General features: G+C 50.2%; 1 protein-coding gene across 1 annotated transcript in view; it reads left to right on the top strand.

Moving 5' to 3' along the window:
- LOC121284926 (SH3 domain-binding protein 4-like) overlaps positions 1 to 15,884 on the top strand; it is a 78,733-nt gene continuing 62,849 nt past the window's right edge. Inside the window, exon 1 of the mRNA XM_041200851.1 lies at positions 1 to 152. The gene's annotated coding sequence lies outside the window, so the exon portion shown is untranslated. The remainder of the gene's footprint in view (positions 153 to 15,884) is intronic.

The raw sequence follows: 15,884 nt of genomic DNA, 5'->3' as shown, positions 1-15,884 counted from the left end.
GCGGGCGGGCGAGGCGAGCGGGATACATTGTTACCGGGACGGGGCGGGATACATTGATACATTGTTACTGTCCCGACATTGTATCCAGAGGCTGGGAATTCACCAGGAACAACTGGGAAAACTCTCCCCGAGAAATGGAGCCGCAGATCCAGGTGGAGTCTCCGCTTTTTGCTCCTTTTTCCTGCGTGTGTGAGAGAGAAAAACAGGGAGCGGAGTGTGGAGAGGGTGGGATTGAGGAAACTGAGGGGGAGGAGGAGGAGGAGGGGGAGAGAGTGGTAGTGAGGGTGCTAGAGAGTGAGTGGGGAGAGGCTGTGAGGAGAAAGGGAGATGGGGCGAGTGAGTTGGCAAGGGAAGGGTGAGGGGGAGAAGAGGGGATTGAGGGGAGAGGGTGTGAGTAAGGGTGAGGGGAGTGGGAGGGAGAGGGTGGGAGAGTGAGGGTGAAGGGGAGGGAAGGCTAGGCGAGGGGGAGGTGGGCGGATGGGGGACTGATGGGGAGGGGCAGTGGGAGGTGGAGTGAGGGTGAGGGGAGGGGGAGTGAGGGCCAGGGGAGGGGGAACGAGGGTGTGGGGAGGGGGGGCGTGGGGAGTGGGGGCACGGGGAGGGTGTGGGGAGGAGGGGCGAGGGGAGGGGGAGTGAGGGCATGGGGAGGGCGAGGGGAGTGAAAGCAAGGGGAGCGAGCGGGTGAGGAGGGGGAGCGAGGGGAGGGGGAGTGGGAGCTGGAGTCGAGCGGAGCTGGAGGGGGAATGGACGGGAAGGGGAGGGGAGTGGGAGGGAAATGGGAGAGGGGTGTGGGCGAGAGGAGGAGGAGCGGGGGTTTGGGGGACGGGAGTGGGGTGAGGTGGAGGTGAGGGTGAGGGCTAAGGGGGAGCGGGACGGGAGGGGGCGTGAGGAGGAGCGGGAGGGGAGTGAGGTGAGAGCGAGGGGAAGAGGAGCAGGGGTGAGGGCGAGGGGAGGAGGAGCAGGGGTGAGGGCGAGGGGAAGAGGAGCGGGGGCGAGGGCGAGGGGAAGAGGAGCGGGGGCGAGGGCGAGGGGAGGAGGAACGGGGGTGAGGGCGAGGGGAAGAGGAGCGGGGGCGAGGGGCCTGAGGGCGAGTGGTCGGAGGAGCGGGAGGGGAGGGGCTTAGGGCGAGGGGCGGAGGAGCGGTAGGGGAGAGGGTGAGGGCGAGGGGAGGAGGAGCGGTAGGGGAGGGGGCTGAGGGTGAGGGGAGGAGGAGCGGTAGGGGAGGGGGTGAGGGCGAGGGGAGGAGGAGTGGTGGGGGGGTGAGGGCGAGGGGAGGAGGAGCGGTAGGGGAGGGGGTGAGGGCGAGGGGAGGAGGAGCGGTGGGGGGGTGAGGGCGAGGGGAGGAGGAGTGGTGGGGGGGTGAGGGCGAGGGGAGGAGGAGCGGTAGGGGAGGGGGTGAGGGCGAGGGGAGGAGGAGCGGTGGGGGGGTGAGGGCGAGGGGAGGAGGAGCGGTAGGGGAGAGGGTGAGGGCGAGGGGCAGAGAAGCGGGAGGGGGGTGAGGAAAGGAGGAGCAGGAGGGGGCTGAGGGCGAGGGGAGGAGGAGCGGGAGGGGCAAGGGGAGGAGGAACGAGGGGAGTGCGAGCGAGGGGAGGGGGAACGAGGGGAGTGCGTGTGCGGGGAGGGGGAACGAGGGGAGTTTTGGCGAAGGGAGGGGGAACGAGGGGAGTGCGGGCGAGGGGAGGGGGAACGAGGGGAGAGCGGGCGAGGGGAGGGGAACGAGGGGAGTGCGGGCGAGGGGAGGGGGAACGAGGTGAGTGCGGGCGAGGGGAGGGGAACGAGGGGAGTGCGGGCGAGGGGAGGGGGAACGAGGTGAGTGCGGGCGAGGGGAGGGGAGTGAGGGGAGTGCAGGCGAGGGGAGGGGAGCGAGGGAGTGCGGGCGAGGGGAGGGGAGTGAGTGGAGGGGGAACGAGGGGAGTGTGGGCGAGGGGTGGGGGAACGAGGGGAGTGCGGGCGAGGGGAGCAGGAGGGCATGTGGAGCGGGTGGGCGAGGCGAAGGGGATTGAGGGTGAAGGGTGCGAGGGCAGGGGGAAGGAGAGTGAGGGGGAGGGGGAGCAGAGAGGGGGAGTGAAGGGGAGGGGCAGTGGCGGGGAGCTGGAGTCGAGCGGAGCCAGAGGGGGAGTGGAGGGGATCGGGAGTGGGATTGGAGGGGGTGAGGGTGAGGGGAGGAGGAGCAGGAGGGGGTGAGGGTGAGGGGAGGAGGAGCAGGAGGGGGCTGAGGGCGAGGGGAGGAGGAGCGGGAGGGGAGGGGGCTGAGGGCGAAGGGAGGAGGAGCGGGAGGGGAGGGGGCTGAGGGTGAGGGGAGGATGAGTGAGGGGGAGGGGGTGAGGGCGGGGGGGCGCGGGTGAGGGGAGTGGGTGGGCGAGGGGAATGGGGAGTGAGGGCGAGGGGAGGGTGGAGAATGATGGTGAGGGGTGTGTGGGGGGAGTGAGCGGTAGTGAAGGTGAGTGGAGGGGGAGTGTGGGGGGGGTGAGGGCAGGGGAGGGGGAGTGAGGGTGGTATGGGGGTGCGGGGGGGAGTGGGAGGTGGGTGAGGGGGAGTGGGTGAATGAGGGAGAGGGAGGGCGAGGGGGAGGGGTGGGGTTGGGAGTGGAAGAGGGAATGAGACCCCCCATTCTTTGAGGAGTTGACCATTGACCGTATTGGCCTCAGGTGGCAAGACTGGACTTGGGCTCTGATCCCACTTTGTTGAGGGCTGAGCTGGAGCTGTCTCGATGCAGAGAGTCTGGATCAGGCAGCCTGTGACCAGTCCCTGGGCCTGACTTTAACTTTGTGCAAGTGAATGGGATTGAGTGGGTTAAAATTCCCCTGTCTCCCAGCCTCTTTTAAACACAAGGTGCTGAGTGCTTGCTCCCTTGCTTGAAAGTATGTTAGTGTGTTCCTAAACCCCGCTGCTTCCCCACCCCCACCCCCATCCCCCATCCCCCGCTTCCCCATCCCCCTGCTTCCCCACCCCCATCCCCCTGCTTCCCCACCCCCATCCCCCTCCTTCCCACCCCCATCCCAGTGATTAACATTTGCCCTTCTGTTTTATTTTCAGTAAAGCTAATAATTCATTAAATGTAGCAAATTTTTAACCAATGTTAATTTCTGTTATGACTGTGGATTGTATTATCAAAGCTGCATTCGGTATGTCTGGTATTGGGTATCAGTTTTGGTGCTGTTCCGGTCGTGCTGAATTGTGCAGTCGTGGTGACTTCATGGCTTAAAATATTTTTTTAAAGGGTTTAAAATGAGTTTATCTTTATGATCCTAGAATTGGATGTAAATATGCCTTTGGGTTTGTCGCAGTGCATCTCGCTCATGGCTAACAGAGGCAATTGGAATGTGTTGGCCACCCATATGGAAAAGCATCTATTCACGGTGTTGATAGTCGCCGAGATTGGTGGCAGTGTAAACTGTGTTTAAAAGAGAGACCTACCCGGTGTCGTATTTTAATGACTGTTAATCTTAATGCAGCCTATCTCGATCTAAATTTACAGGTGTGCACTTTCAGTCAGTTCTGGTTGTTTGGAGTGGGATCTTACCTTGTGTACAGTACATTGAGCCTTTGTGATCTCAAACTGGGAGTAGCCAAGTGTGTTGTGTGAGGGGTGGGGACGCAGGGACGGGTGGAAGAAAGAGGGAGGACACCAACCAGCGCGGCTTTATGCTGCAGGATAAGGGGGGCTGGATGTGACATGTCCGTCCCAGTGCTATTGAATGCCGCAGGTTATGTCTTTGCCCCTTACCTTGCCTTGCTTTGCCAGTGGTCAGAAGATGGAAGTGGTGGATCCAGAACTTTTAATGAGCTGGCCGGTGTTCTGAAACCCGCACCCTGCAGTGTAGCTGGCTGAGCCAGAGTTCTGGGATCTGCCCCATGTAGGACTGGTTCCAGGGGAAGCAGTGGGGTAGAATATTCATTTTCCATTTCATGCTGTAAGGCTCTCAGTGATACGGAATCAAAATACCGCAGGTGTTGGAAATCTGAAATAAAAACAGAGAAGGCTGGAAATACTCAGCAGGCCGGGCAACATTCGGGTTCCGGATCGATAACAGCCCTTGGTTTATCTTAGCGATATAAGCAAGGCGCTACTTTTCATTATTGCGACTTTGGGAAGGCAGAGTGGTGTGTGCACGCGTGGGTCTGTCTGCGTGTGCGCGTGCACCCGGGTCTGTCTATAAAGCCACCTACCCTGAGCATTTGATTGCGGCCCTTTCTGTTGTTAAATTGTTAATATGAGCTGCATGGTTTGCTGTTGTAAGCACAGGTGACGCACCCTCCTCTGCAAACGTCAAGCTGTGCATATCCAGCGGTAATATCAGTGTTTCTAACTGCGCCTTTTCATTCTCAAATGTTTGAGAGATTCCCAGCTAGCTCCAATTTGGGTTTGGTTTGTAATGTTTCGTTTCCAGATTTAAGTAAAATGAGGGACAGGACAGCTTTTTTTTTTCGAAAAAGCTGGAATTATTCAACAACTCAGCCAGCGATTGTGGTGAAACTGAAATCAAACCAGCCGGCTTTTCCAATCTTGCAGCCTCTCTGTCGGAGCATCTTTTTTTTGCCATGGGGTTTTGCAACAGCTGCCTACAAGCTATGACTGATGTACGTTTTCACGGGTTCGCTACCAGCAAGCATACCACTGTGCTTTTGCTTGTTTTTAACCAAGTCATTGTGGCACATCATTTGAGTCAAGAGAACTTTATGCACTGATACTGGAACTGCAGTATAATAACTCACAACCTGCAAGAAATAATCTCAAAGGGGAGGGGGGGGGGCTGTAACATTGCCTTTTCCAGATCAAATACTTTTCCTCCTGCTCTTTACCCCCACCCACCCCTCATCCCCATGTAATTTCACCCTGGTTAACTTTCACAAGGGTAAATGTGCAGAGACGTGTGCAAGCAAGGACACTTGTATTTGGCCACCATTTTGTGTGTATATTTTCAGTGACTGCAAACAGAGTTCTGCATTGGCACACGTCCAAGGGTGGTAGGGGTGGGGGGTCCCCACTTGGCACAACTTGCGAAAGCAAAGTGGTACAGTGTGATCACACGCAGGAAATCGGAACAGGAGGAGAGGCCATTCAGCCTGCCATTCAGGGAGATCATGGCTGATCTGGGACCTAACTCCATAGACCCACCTTTGCCCGTGTGTTCCTGACCACCCTTGCTTAACAAAACTCTGCCACTCTCAGGTTTAAATTTGTGGAAGAGAATTTCAATTTTTACCACCCTTTGTGTGTGTGTGTGTGTGTGTGTGTGTGTGTGTGTGTGTGTGTGTAGGAGCATCTCCTAGTTTCACTCTCGAAGGTCTGGTTCTTATTTTTAGACTCATCTAAAAGTCCTGGACCTCCCCCCCGCTGCTGACCCAGTGGAAATAGTTTTGCTTTATCTACCTTATCAGTTCCCTTTTAATATCTTGAAAATGTCAATCAAATCATCACTTAATATTCTAAATTCCCGGGATTACAATCCTTGTTTGTTTCAATAAAAGGAAAATACTGCAGACGCTGGACATATGAAATAAAAACAGAAAATGCTGGAAAAGCTCAGCAGGTCTGGCAGCATCTGTGGAGAGCGGGACAGAGTTAACATTTCGAGTCCGTACAACTGTTCTTCGGAAGAGTCATATTGGGCTCAAAATGTTAACTCTGTTCCTCTCTCTACAGATGCTGCCAGGCGCGCTGAGTTTTTCCAGCACTTTCTGTTTTTATTCAGAGTTTGTTTAACCTCTCCCCATAATTTAACTCTCGGAGTCCAGGTGTCATTCTGGTAAATCAGTGCTGCGCTTCCTCCAAGGGCTGAGGTATGTAATATTCCTTTTAGAGATAGCAGCATGTCATCATTAGAAGGGAATTTTGTCATGTGATCCAGCCTCAGTTTCACTTCAGCATGTGAGCGGAACACAGTACACTCAGCCCTGCTTCCAGCCAGGTACTTATATGTTCTCTTGTGCCTGTTTTTTTTTAATTCATTCACCGAATGTGGGCTTCACTGGCTGGGCCAGCATTTATTGTCCATCCCTAATTGCCCCTTGAGAAGGTGGTGGTGAGCTGCTTTCTTGAGCAGCTGCAATCCATATTGTGTAGGTACACCCACAGTGCTGTTAGGGAGGGAGTTCCAGGATTTTGACCCAGCGACAGTGGAGGAACGGCGATATATTTCCAAGTCAGGATGGTGAGTGACTTGGAGGGGAACTTTCAGGTGGTGGGGTTCCCATGTATCTGCTGCCCTTGTCCTTCTAGGTGGTAGGGGTTGTGAGTTTGGAAGGTGCTAACTAAGGAGCCTTTGGTGAATCCCTGCAGTGCATCTTGTAGATGGTACACATTGCTGTTATTGTGCATCAGTGGTGGAGGGAATGAATGTTTGTGGATGTGGTGCCAATCAAGCGGGCTGCTTTGTCCTGGTGTTAGGCTTTTTGAGTGTTTTGGGAGCTGCACTCATCCAGGCGAGTAGGGAACATTCCATCACACTACTGACTTCTGCCTTGAAGATGGTGGACAGGCTTTGGGGAGTCAGGAGGTGAGTTATTTGCTGCAGGATTCCCAGCCTCTGACCTGCTCTTGTAGCCACAGTATTTATATGTCTGGTCCAGTTCAGTTTCTGCTCAGTGGTAACTCCCAGGATGTTTACATTGGGGGATTCAGTGATGGTAATGCCATTGAATGTCAAGGAGCGATGGTTAGTGTTATAGAATTGATTTTCCAGGCAACTATTTTTGGTGGAAACATTGAACTTTATTTACAAGACAGCAGCAGCTACATATTTGCATCTAGCTCTGTAAAGAAGAACTCTCTCCCAGAGGTTCCCCTGTGCTGCTAGCCCATTGGTTTACACAGATCATGTGATCTTACAACACAGGATTATTCTTAAAGCTACATCATACGTTTATCAGAGCTATAATTACTAGACCCTTCCCCCTTTAAATCTTCTGAACATTTTGTATTTACAAGGATATTTATCTCATGACATTACAATATTTACACAGGGCATGAAATTACAAATTTACTCTTTCAAGTGGTTTCCTGAACCATGTGGAACATCGTAGCTCCACGACTTTCGATTCATTGACTGGAACTGCATTAACATCAGGTACCTCATTAGGCACAGGCAGTTCAGTGTCTTCCACTCCGACAGAGACATCGGGCATGTCTGTCCTTGGCTGAGCAACTTCAACAGGAAGCACAGGTTCAGCAATGGTTACATGTGGATCATCATTTGTTGGGATATCTCCCTTTTTCTTAAATGATCCACATACTTATGGATGATCTGGCCTTCCACTTCCACATGGCACAACTATGGTCCGGTCACAGAGCTTACTTGACCAGGTAACCACTTCGATCCTCCACTGAAATTCCTTACATGTACTGCTTCTCCAACAGTAAATTGTCACTCACAACAGTGCAAATCATGAGTCACTTTTTGGCTCCCTTGACGTTTCTCCGCCTTCGCCTCCAAACTGGGAAGTATCAGGTTTAGTCTTGTTTGAAGACAGCGCCTCATCAGTAATTCTGCATCCTCTTTCTACGTAACTTCCTCTTTCTACCACAGAATTTAGTCTGGGCTTTCTTTTTGACTTCACTGTCAGCCAGACTCCCCCAGGTGAAATCTCAACTTGTCTTAGTTCACTAGTTGAGCTACCCAAGACTTCATTATCTACTCGCATCTTGGAAAGTTCTATGATTTTTGCTTTCAAAGCCTCTTTAGCTTCATTCAGCTGATTCTTCAGCTCTTCTCTCTCCTTCTTATATCTAGATGAAAAGTCTAGATGTTCTGATGAAGAGTCATACAGACTCAAAACGTTAACTATCTTCCTCTCCGCGGATGCTGTCAGACCTGCTAAGTTTTTCCAGCTATTTCCATTTTTGTTTTTGTTTCATATTTCCAGCATCCACAGTATTTTGCTTTTATCCTTCTTGTATCTGTTGGCTTCCTCCTGGAACCTTGAACATTGCTGTATATTCTCTGCCAACTGGTTCTTCAGTTTCAGAAAGAGGTTAAATTCTTCCTGTTTCTCTTCGTAATTATCCAGAGGTACAAACTTTGACCTGAGGGACCCTTGTCGCGTGTGAAGGTCTTTCAACAGGTTTTCCTTTTCTTTGCAAAGCTCACTCGCTTCATCTTGAATTCTGTAATTCAGCAGAGTCTCCTTGAGTTTCTTCTGCTGCTCTTCCATGTCGTTGTTTAAGACAATCTTCAGGTTGCTGAATGCTTACGCACCCCTTTTTCATCCTGTTGCAGTCCTTGGACACTCCAGGCTCTTTCTGAAGTACCTTGCCTTGTTCATTTTCCAACTCAGGAACTCTCCCTGTTTCCTTCTGAAATCTCACTGGCCGATCAAGGTTAATTTCCCTCAACCAATTTTGACCCTGAAGGCTTGGTCCTCTGCCTTCTAACACCATCACTGGTATTTGTGCTGTTTGGTGTCTGTAATGAACGGTTACTCCGGTGACAAAAACAGAAACAGAAGTACCTGGAAAAACTCAGCAGGTCTGGCAGCATCGGCGGAGAAGAGCATAGTTGACGTTTCGAGTCCTCGTGACCCTTCAACAGACCTGCAGAGTTTTTCCAGGTATCTCTGTTTCTGTTTTTGTTTTGGATTTCCAGCATCCACAGTTTTTTTTTTATTTTTGTTACTCTGTTGATACCTTTTACCTGGATTTCTTCACCTGTGTACATTTTCAGCTTGGAGGAGGTTTGTTCCAAATTTAATTGTTGATCACCTTTATTTAAATATCTGAAAGTGTGTTCCCCTATTATAGTGGTAGAAGCTCCCATGTCTACTTCCATTTTCCACTTGCAATGTGACAGTAAATGGCTCTGTCTTCCCAACTTTCATGTTGAATAAGAAATAAATGTCAGAATTGGTTGTTTCTGGCTTTTCCACACCATAGACTTCATTAGACTTTGTTTGTTGCCTGGAAGCCTGTTTAAATCTCGCTTTGCAATGTTTCAACATGGGTCTGCTTTTGTGACAAAAATAACACACTATCTTTCTAAATTGTTAACCGTTAGGAGTATGATTGTTTCCATATCAATAAAAATTAGTTTTCGACCTTATTGCTAAGCTGTTTCCTCTAAGTTTTCGTTTAGCGGGGGCTGTTTCCCACTTTGTGGTGGAGTCCTGGCTTTTTGCGCCACTTTTGGCTGATTGTGCCCACCCAGTGAGGAGAATGGTGCCATTTTACGCACCTTGAATGGCCTCTGAATCCCTTGCAGTGCTTTCCATTTCAAGCGCTATTTCTAACGCTTCCTTAAAATCAAGATCTACTTCAGCCAGCGATCTTCACTCAATAGCATCCTCTATGTCACGAACCAAACGATCCCTGAGCATGTTTCACCCAAGTCACAATGTTCCGTTAGTCGTTTCAATTTCGCCATATAGGTAGCAATGGTCTCCCCGGAGCTCCTATTCCGTGAATTGAACCTGAACCTCTCATTGTGACTGCGGGCTTGGGTTGAAAATGCCCCTTAATGAGGTCTGCTAATTCACTGAAAGTCTTTGAATCTGGGGCACTGGGGGTCATTAAGCTTTGAATTAAACTGTAGGTCTTGTTCCCACAAAAACTCAGGAGAATTGCTCTCCTCTTTTCCTCCCCTGTGATTTCATTGGCTTGAAAGTAGAATGCAAGACATTCTATATATTGAGACCAGTCATCTGTGGCTGTTTCAAAGGGATTGATTCTGCCAAACTGTGACATCTCGGATGAGTCTATCTTCCTTTCCTTTTAATTATCTTAGAGTACTCCCAATCGCTGGGTGAGGTACAGTACTGGATCTGATTTATCCTCGTCGCAAGTTTGTTACAGAGTTGCTTTTCCAGGCAACTTTTCTTTGTGGAAACATTGAACTTTACTTACAAAACAACATCAGCAGCTATATGCGTGCATCAAACTCTATAACTAAAGAACTCTTTCCTAGAGGTTTCCCTGCGCTGCTAACTCATTGGTTTACACAGATCATGTGACCTTACAACACAGGATAATTCTTAAAGTCCTACGTTTATCAGGGCTATAATTACTACAGCTAGATTCCCTCTTGTTGGAGATGGTCATTGCCTGGCACTTGTGTGGTGCGAATGTTACTTGCCACTTGTCAGCCCAAACCTGGATATTGTCCAGGTCTTACTGCATTTGGACATGGACTGCTTCAGTATCTGTGGAGTCGCAAATAGTGCTGAACATCGTGCAATCATCAGCGAACATCCCCATTTCTGACCTTATCGGGGAAGGAAGGTCATTGATGAAGCAACTGAAGATGGTTGGGCCGAGGACACTACCCTGAGGAACTCCTGTAGTGATGTCCTGGAGCTGAGATGACTGACCTCCAACTACCACAACCATCTTCCTTTGTGCTAGGCATGACTCCAACCAGTGGAGAGTTTTCCCCCCAATTCCCATTGACTTCAGTTTTGCTGGGGCTCCTTGATGCCATAACCGGTCAAATGCTGCCTTGATGTCGAGGGCAGTCACCTCACCTCGGGAGCTCAGTTCTTTGTCCATGTTTGAACCAAGGCTGTAATGAGGTCAGGAGCTGAGTGGCCCTTGGCAGAACCCAAACTGGGCATCAGTGAACAGGTTATTGCTAAACAAGTGCCTCCTGATAGTACTGTTGATGACCCCTTCCATTACTTTACTGATGATTGAGAGTAGACTGATTGGCCGGTAATTGGCCGGGTTGGATTTGTCCTGGTTTTTATGTACAGGACATACCTGGGCAATTTTCCACATAGCCGGGTAGATGCCAATGTTGTAGCTGTACCAAAACAGCGGAGGTGTCACATTCTGGAGCACACGTCTTCAGTACTATTACCCGAATATTGTCAGGGCCCATAGCCTTTGCAGTATCCAGTTCCTTCAGCCATTTCTTGATATCATGTGGAGTGAATTGAATTGGCTGACGACTGGCATCTGTGATGCTGGGGGCCTCCAGAGGAGGCCAAGATGGATCATTCACTCAGCACTTAGGGCTGAAGATTGTGCCAAGTGCTTCAGCCTTATCTTTTGCACTGATGTGCTGGGCTCCTCCATCATTGAGGATGGGGATATTTGTGGAGCCTCCTCCTCCAGTGAGTTGTTTAATTGTCCACCACCTTTCACGACTGAATGTGACAGGACTGCAGAGCTTAGATCTGATCCATTGATTATACGATCACTTAGCTCTGTCTATGTCTTGCGGCTTATGCTGTTTGGCATGTGAATAGTCCTGTGTTATAGTTTCACCAGGCTGACACCTCATTTTTAAGTGTGCCTGGTGCTGCTCCTGACATGCCCTCCTGCACTCTTCATTGAACCAGGGTTGAACCCCTGGCTTGATGGTAATGGTAGAATGGGGGACATGCTGGGCCATGAGGTTACAGATTGTGTTTGAGTACAATTCTGCTGCTGCTGATGGCCCACATCACCTCATGGATGCCCAGTCTTGAGGTGCTAGATCTGTTCAAAATCTACCCCATTTAGCACAGTGGTAGTGACACACACTATGATGGAGGGTGTCCTCAATGTGAAGGCAGGACTTCGTCTCCTCAATGACTGTGCGGTGGTCACTCCTACCGATACTGTCATGGACAGATGCATCTGCAGCAGGCAGGTTGGTGAGGATGAGGTGGAGTATGTTTTTCCCTCGTTGGTTCCCTCACCACCTGCCGCAGACCCAGTCTAGCAGCTATGTCCTTTAGGACTCGGCCAGCTCGGTCAGTAGTGGTGCTACCGAGCCACTCTTGGTGATGGACATTGAAGTCCCCCACCCAGAGTACATTCTGCACCCTTGTCACCCTCAATGCTTCCTCCAAGTGATGTTCAACATGGAGGAGCACTGATTCATCAGCTGAGGGAGGGTGGTACGTGGTAATCAGTAGGAGGTTTCCTTGCTCATGTTTGACCTGATACCATGAGACTTCATGGGGCCTGGAGTCAATGTTAAGGACTCGCAGGGTAACTCCCTCCCGGCTGTATACCACTGTGTCACCACCACCTCTGCTGGGTCTGTCCTGCCAGTGGGACAGGACATACCCAGGGATGGGGATGGTGGTGTCTGGGACATTATCTGTAAGGTATGATCCTGTGAGGATGACTATGTCAGGCTGTTGCTGGACTAGTCTGTGAGACAGCTCTCCCCATTCTGGCACTAGCCCCTAGCTGTTACTAAGGGAGGACTTTGCAGGGTCGACAGGGCTGAGATTGCCGTTGTCGTTTCCGGTGCCTAAGTCGATGCCGGGTGTGTCCGACTGGTTCCATTCCTTTTTTGAGACTTTGTAGCAGTCTGACACCACCGAGTGACCCGCTGAGCCGTTTCTGGGGGGTGTTAAGGGTCGACCACATCGCTGTGGGTCCGGAGTCACGTGTAGGCCAGACCAGGTAAGGATGGCAGATTTCCTTCCCTAAAGGGCATTAGTGAGCCAGATGGGTTTTTACGACAGTCGACAATGGTCATCATTAGACTTTTAATTTTTTTTTTAATGGCGGGATTTGAACCTGGGTCTCCAGAGCATTCCCCCGGGCCTCTGGATTACTTGTTTAAATAAATGAATCCACAACATGTTTATGCGGTCCCTTACGAGTGATTGATGCCTTTATTTCATGATAAAAGCACAGCCTCTTGGTGCGCAGAACTGCTGACAGTAACTCCGGGTGTGATTTAACCAGGGCTTTGTCTAGCTGAAGCATGATTTCTTACCCCTCTTGTATTCTAGTCCTGTAGCTATCAAGACAATCATTTCATTAGCTTTTCTGATAATTTTCTGTTCCTGCCCATGATCCCCCTCCCCCACCATCCTGCTGCCAAGCCTCTTTGGACCTCCAGGGTTGTAGCTTTTCACTATTCAGGCAGTACCCTTTTCTCTTCTGTTCGGTCCAGAGTGGATGATCTGACATTTGGGCTGTGTTGAAAGCTGTTTTGGCACAGTTTTTGCCCTTTTACTTCATCTGTTAACTCTTTGTAGCATTATGTTTCTATAACAGCAAGCGGAAACGTACACAAATATTAGCCTCTAACTAAAGTCGATACCCGTGTTTTGCTGTTATATAGGCAACTCTTTATGCGCTCACTCTCAGATCTGCCCAGGGAAGGCTGTGGGAATTGTCAAAGCTCTGCCTGTGTGCGGAGCAGGTTTCAATTGATGGTCTCATGTGGCTCAGGAATTCCTGCAATACCGAGGCAGCACCAGAAACATAACTTCTGTGAAGCGGAAATAGCCAGTCTGGAACTTCCTCATAACTCGCTCCAACCTAATTGTCCTCTTTCCCCTTATTGCTCAATTTCCTCTCCAGACGGATTTTGTCAGGCGAAAGTCTTTGTGAGTTTGCCCAGGGTGTCCTTAGCTGCAGACGTGGGGAAGGTTCCGAGTTCAGTGCTTGGTCTGCGGAGAGCTACCATTGATCTTTGTGCCCTGGGTTAGTGGAAGTAAATTCACCTGTGCTTTTCTAGCCTAGATTGCATTGGGCATGCGTGCGGTGGTCAGGATGACTGAATCGGATTTTGCTATTAATACTTCCTGATGGACTGAGGGGCTGATATGAGGATGGTCCGTGGGGGCTGAGTCAGCACCTGCCCTAACCAGACATCCACACATTCTAGAAGGTGTCATGACAACAACAGTGATTCTCCCCACCCTAGCCGAGGGGCAAGTGAAGGGATGCAAACATTTGCAAGGCTCTGAGGGAAAAGGGGGTCAGTGGGACTAACTGGATAACCCTTTCACGAGGCGGATTAACATGTGGGCTGAGCCAGGTTAAAGCTCATAATGCAACCACTGGCTCAGAAGGCCCTATTTCTTCATGGATTTTATTTCACGTAATGGATCTGGGCCAGGGGGTTTGTCCCCCCTGATTGCCCAGGGGCAGCTTACAACAAAACCCGACCCTGGCCTTGTCTGAAGTCTCTCTGCTCGGCACTGCCTCTTCCAGAACAGGAGGAAATTGGAAAGTTTATGAAATGCTTTTCAGGGAAGCAGCAGTACCTCTTTCCGATGTTGTAAATCATCAGTTTGTGTGGCTATAGTTCAACTCTAAAGTGGTAAATCACCCCAGAAGCTGTGTGTATCTGAAGTTATAAAGGGTGAAATGGTTTCTGCACAGCCGAACCTTAATATATGTGTGGGAATAATTGTGTTAAAGCCTAGCACGGTGGCAGTATTACAATTTTCAATTCTTTTGGTGTGGATCGTTGGAATATGGTTTCATTGGCACAGGAAATGGTCAGTGTGAAATTTCTTCTTCTTCCAGTCTCATCTAGTGTTCCTCTCTCATTATTCCATGATTTCCTTGCCAAAGGCTTGGAGTGTTGGCTGGCTGTTTTTGGATCCCTCACCTCGTTGGCCGTGGGTGAACCAGGTATGTGCCTCACTTCGCTGTTGAGGTGAGGAATGAGGTGGTGAGTTGGGGGAGGCAGGAGAATTGCAGCCAAATCTTATCACGGAATCATGCAGGACAGAAGGAGGCCATTCGGCCCGATGTGCCAATGCTGCCTCGTGAAAGAGTTATCCAGTTAGTCCCACTGACCCCCTTTTCCCTCAGAGCCTTGCAAATGTTTGCATCCCTTCACTTGCCCCTCGGCTAGAGTGGGGAGAATCACTGTTGTTGTCATGACACCTTCTAGAATGTGTGGATGTCTGGTTAGGGCAGGTGCTGACTCAGCTGTGATGCCCTCGATGGAATAGTATTCCTGACACTCAGCACAGTCAGTGTGAGTCCGCATTTGCGGGAGGAAAGGTGGCAGAGATGGAGACAGTTTGTTGCCGCTTTTAATATCGTATGCGTATATTTCTGTCTCATTGAGTACTGCTGCAGTATAACAGCAAATATAACCAAATACTCGCAAGACTACCGATTATGACACTTTTCTCATATTCGTTGGATAGTAAACCGCAGTGGGGAGTTCTGCTCTGTTTCAGCTTTAGCTTTTCTAGTCCAGCGGGAAGTACTGAGTTCGGATCCTTGCCTGCTAACCTCATCAGTATTCCGTTGGACCCGTGAGGATTCTGCAACCCCCGTTAAACTGATGCCAGTTAATTAAGGAACATAAGCTGCCATTCAGCAAGATCAGGGCTGATCTATTTGTGTGTCCAGTTCTACGTTCCTGATAGCAATTGTCGGAGCTCTACCCAGAACATTTAAGGTAGCGTTCGGGGATGCATCAGCCTGAGTGTGGTATGCTTGCTGATTTTGTAATGCCTTTAGTAGCCCAGCGCAGAATCTGTGGATATTGCATTGAAGATGCACATCTCCCTCTTTGCTGAACTGAAATGTTTTTCCACTTTGCAATGCAAGTGCTGAAGATGAAGCCAGGAAACATTGGCTGGCTGGAGCAGAGAACAGTTGCTTGCGGGTAAAGCAGTTCACTGTCTTGTAAGCATTTGACTTTTGGCTTTGGAACAACCCAAATGCTATCAATTATGGTCAGAAAACTGTAAGCTGGTTCTGTTTTATTATATCCTTTGGCTGAGTTAATTTATATCTTACAGGAATAAGCCCAAGCAGCGTTCCTTTTGGAGGGTTGTGGGACTGGAGCATTTGCCCTTTTGTTTCTGCTGATTTCCGATGTTTCGATCCTTCTGGAAAAGTTGGAGTTCTAAATATATGTGGGGTGCTATTACGCTCAGAATAGCTGGGATAGCTCCTCCAGTAAATGATTAATACTCCAAACTTCTCATGCTCAAAGCAGAGAAGGCTCCACCGTCAGAGAGTGTAGCCATGAGCTTATTCGGACCATGAGGTTCAATTCCAGAAGATTGGAGTTAGCTAACCAGACTCTAATTGGGAATGCCTCGATTGACTCCAGTAGTTAACGAAGACAGTGCGGGGTTGGGGGCGAAATCAGCGAGGACCCAGCCTGCAACGTGTCCTGTGCCAACTGCTCGGATGTGGGATATCTAGTGAGCACAAGTTCCAGCTCGGCTGTGGCTCACTT

The sequence above is a fragment of the Carcharodon carcharias genome, chromosome 12, assembly GCF_017639515.1.
Source record: "Carcharodon carcharias isolate sCarCar2 chromosome 12, sCarCar2.pri, whole genome shotgun sequence".
Classification (NCBI taxonomy): domain Eukaryota; kingdom Metazoa; phylum Chordata; class Chondrichthyes; order Lamniformes; family Lamnidae; genus Carcharodon; species Carcharodon carcharias.
The sequence above is the reverse complement of the archived record's forward strand: the minus strand, read 5'-3'. Positions and strand labels throughout refer to the sequence as shown.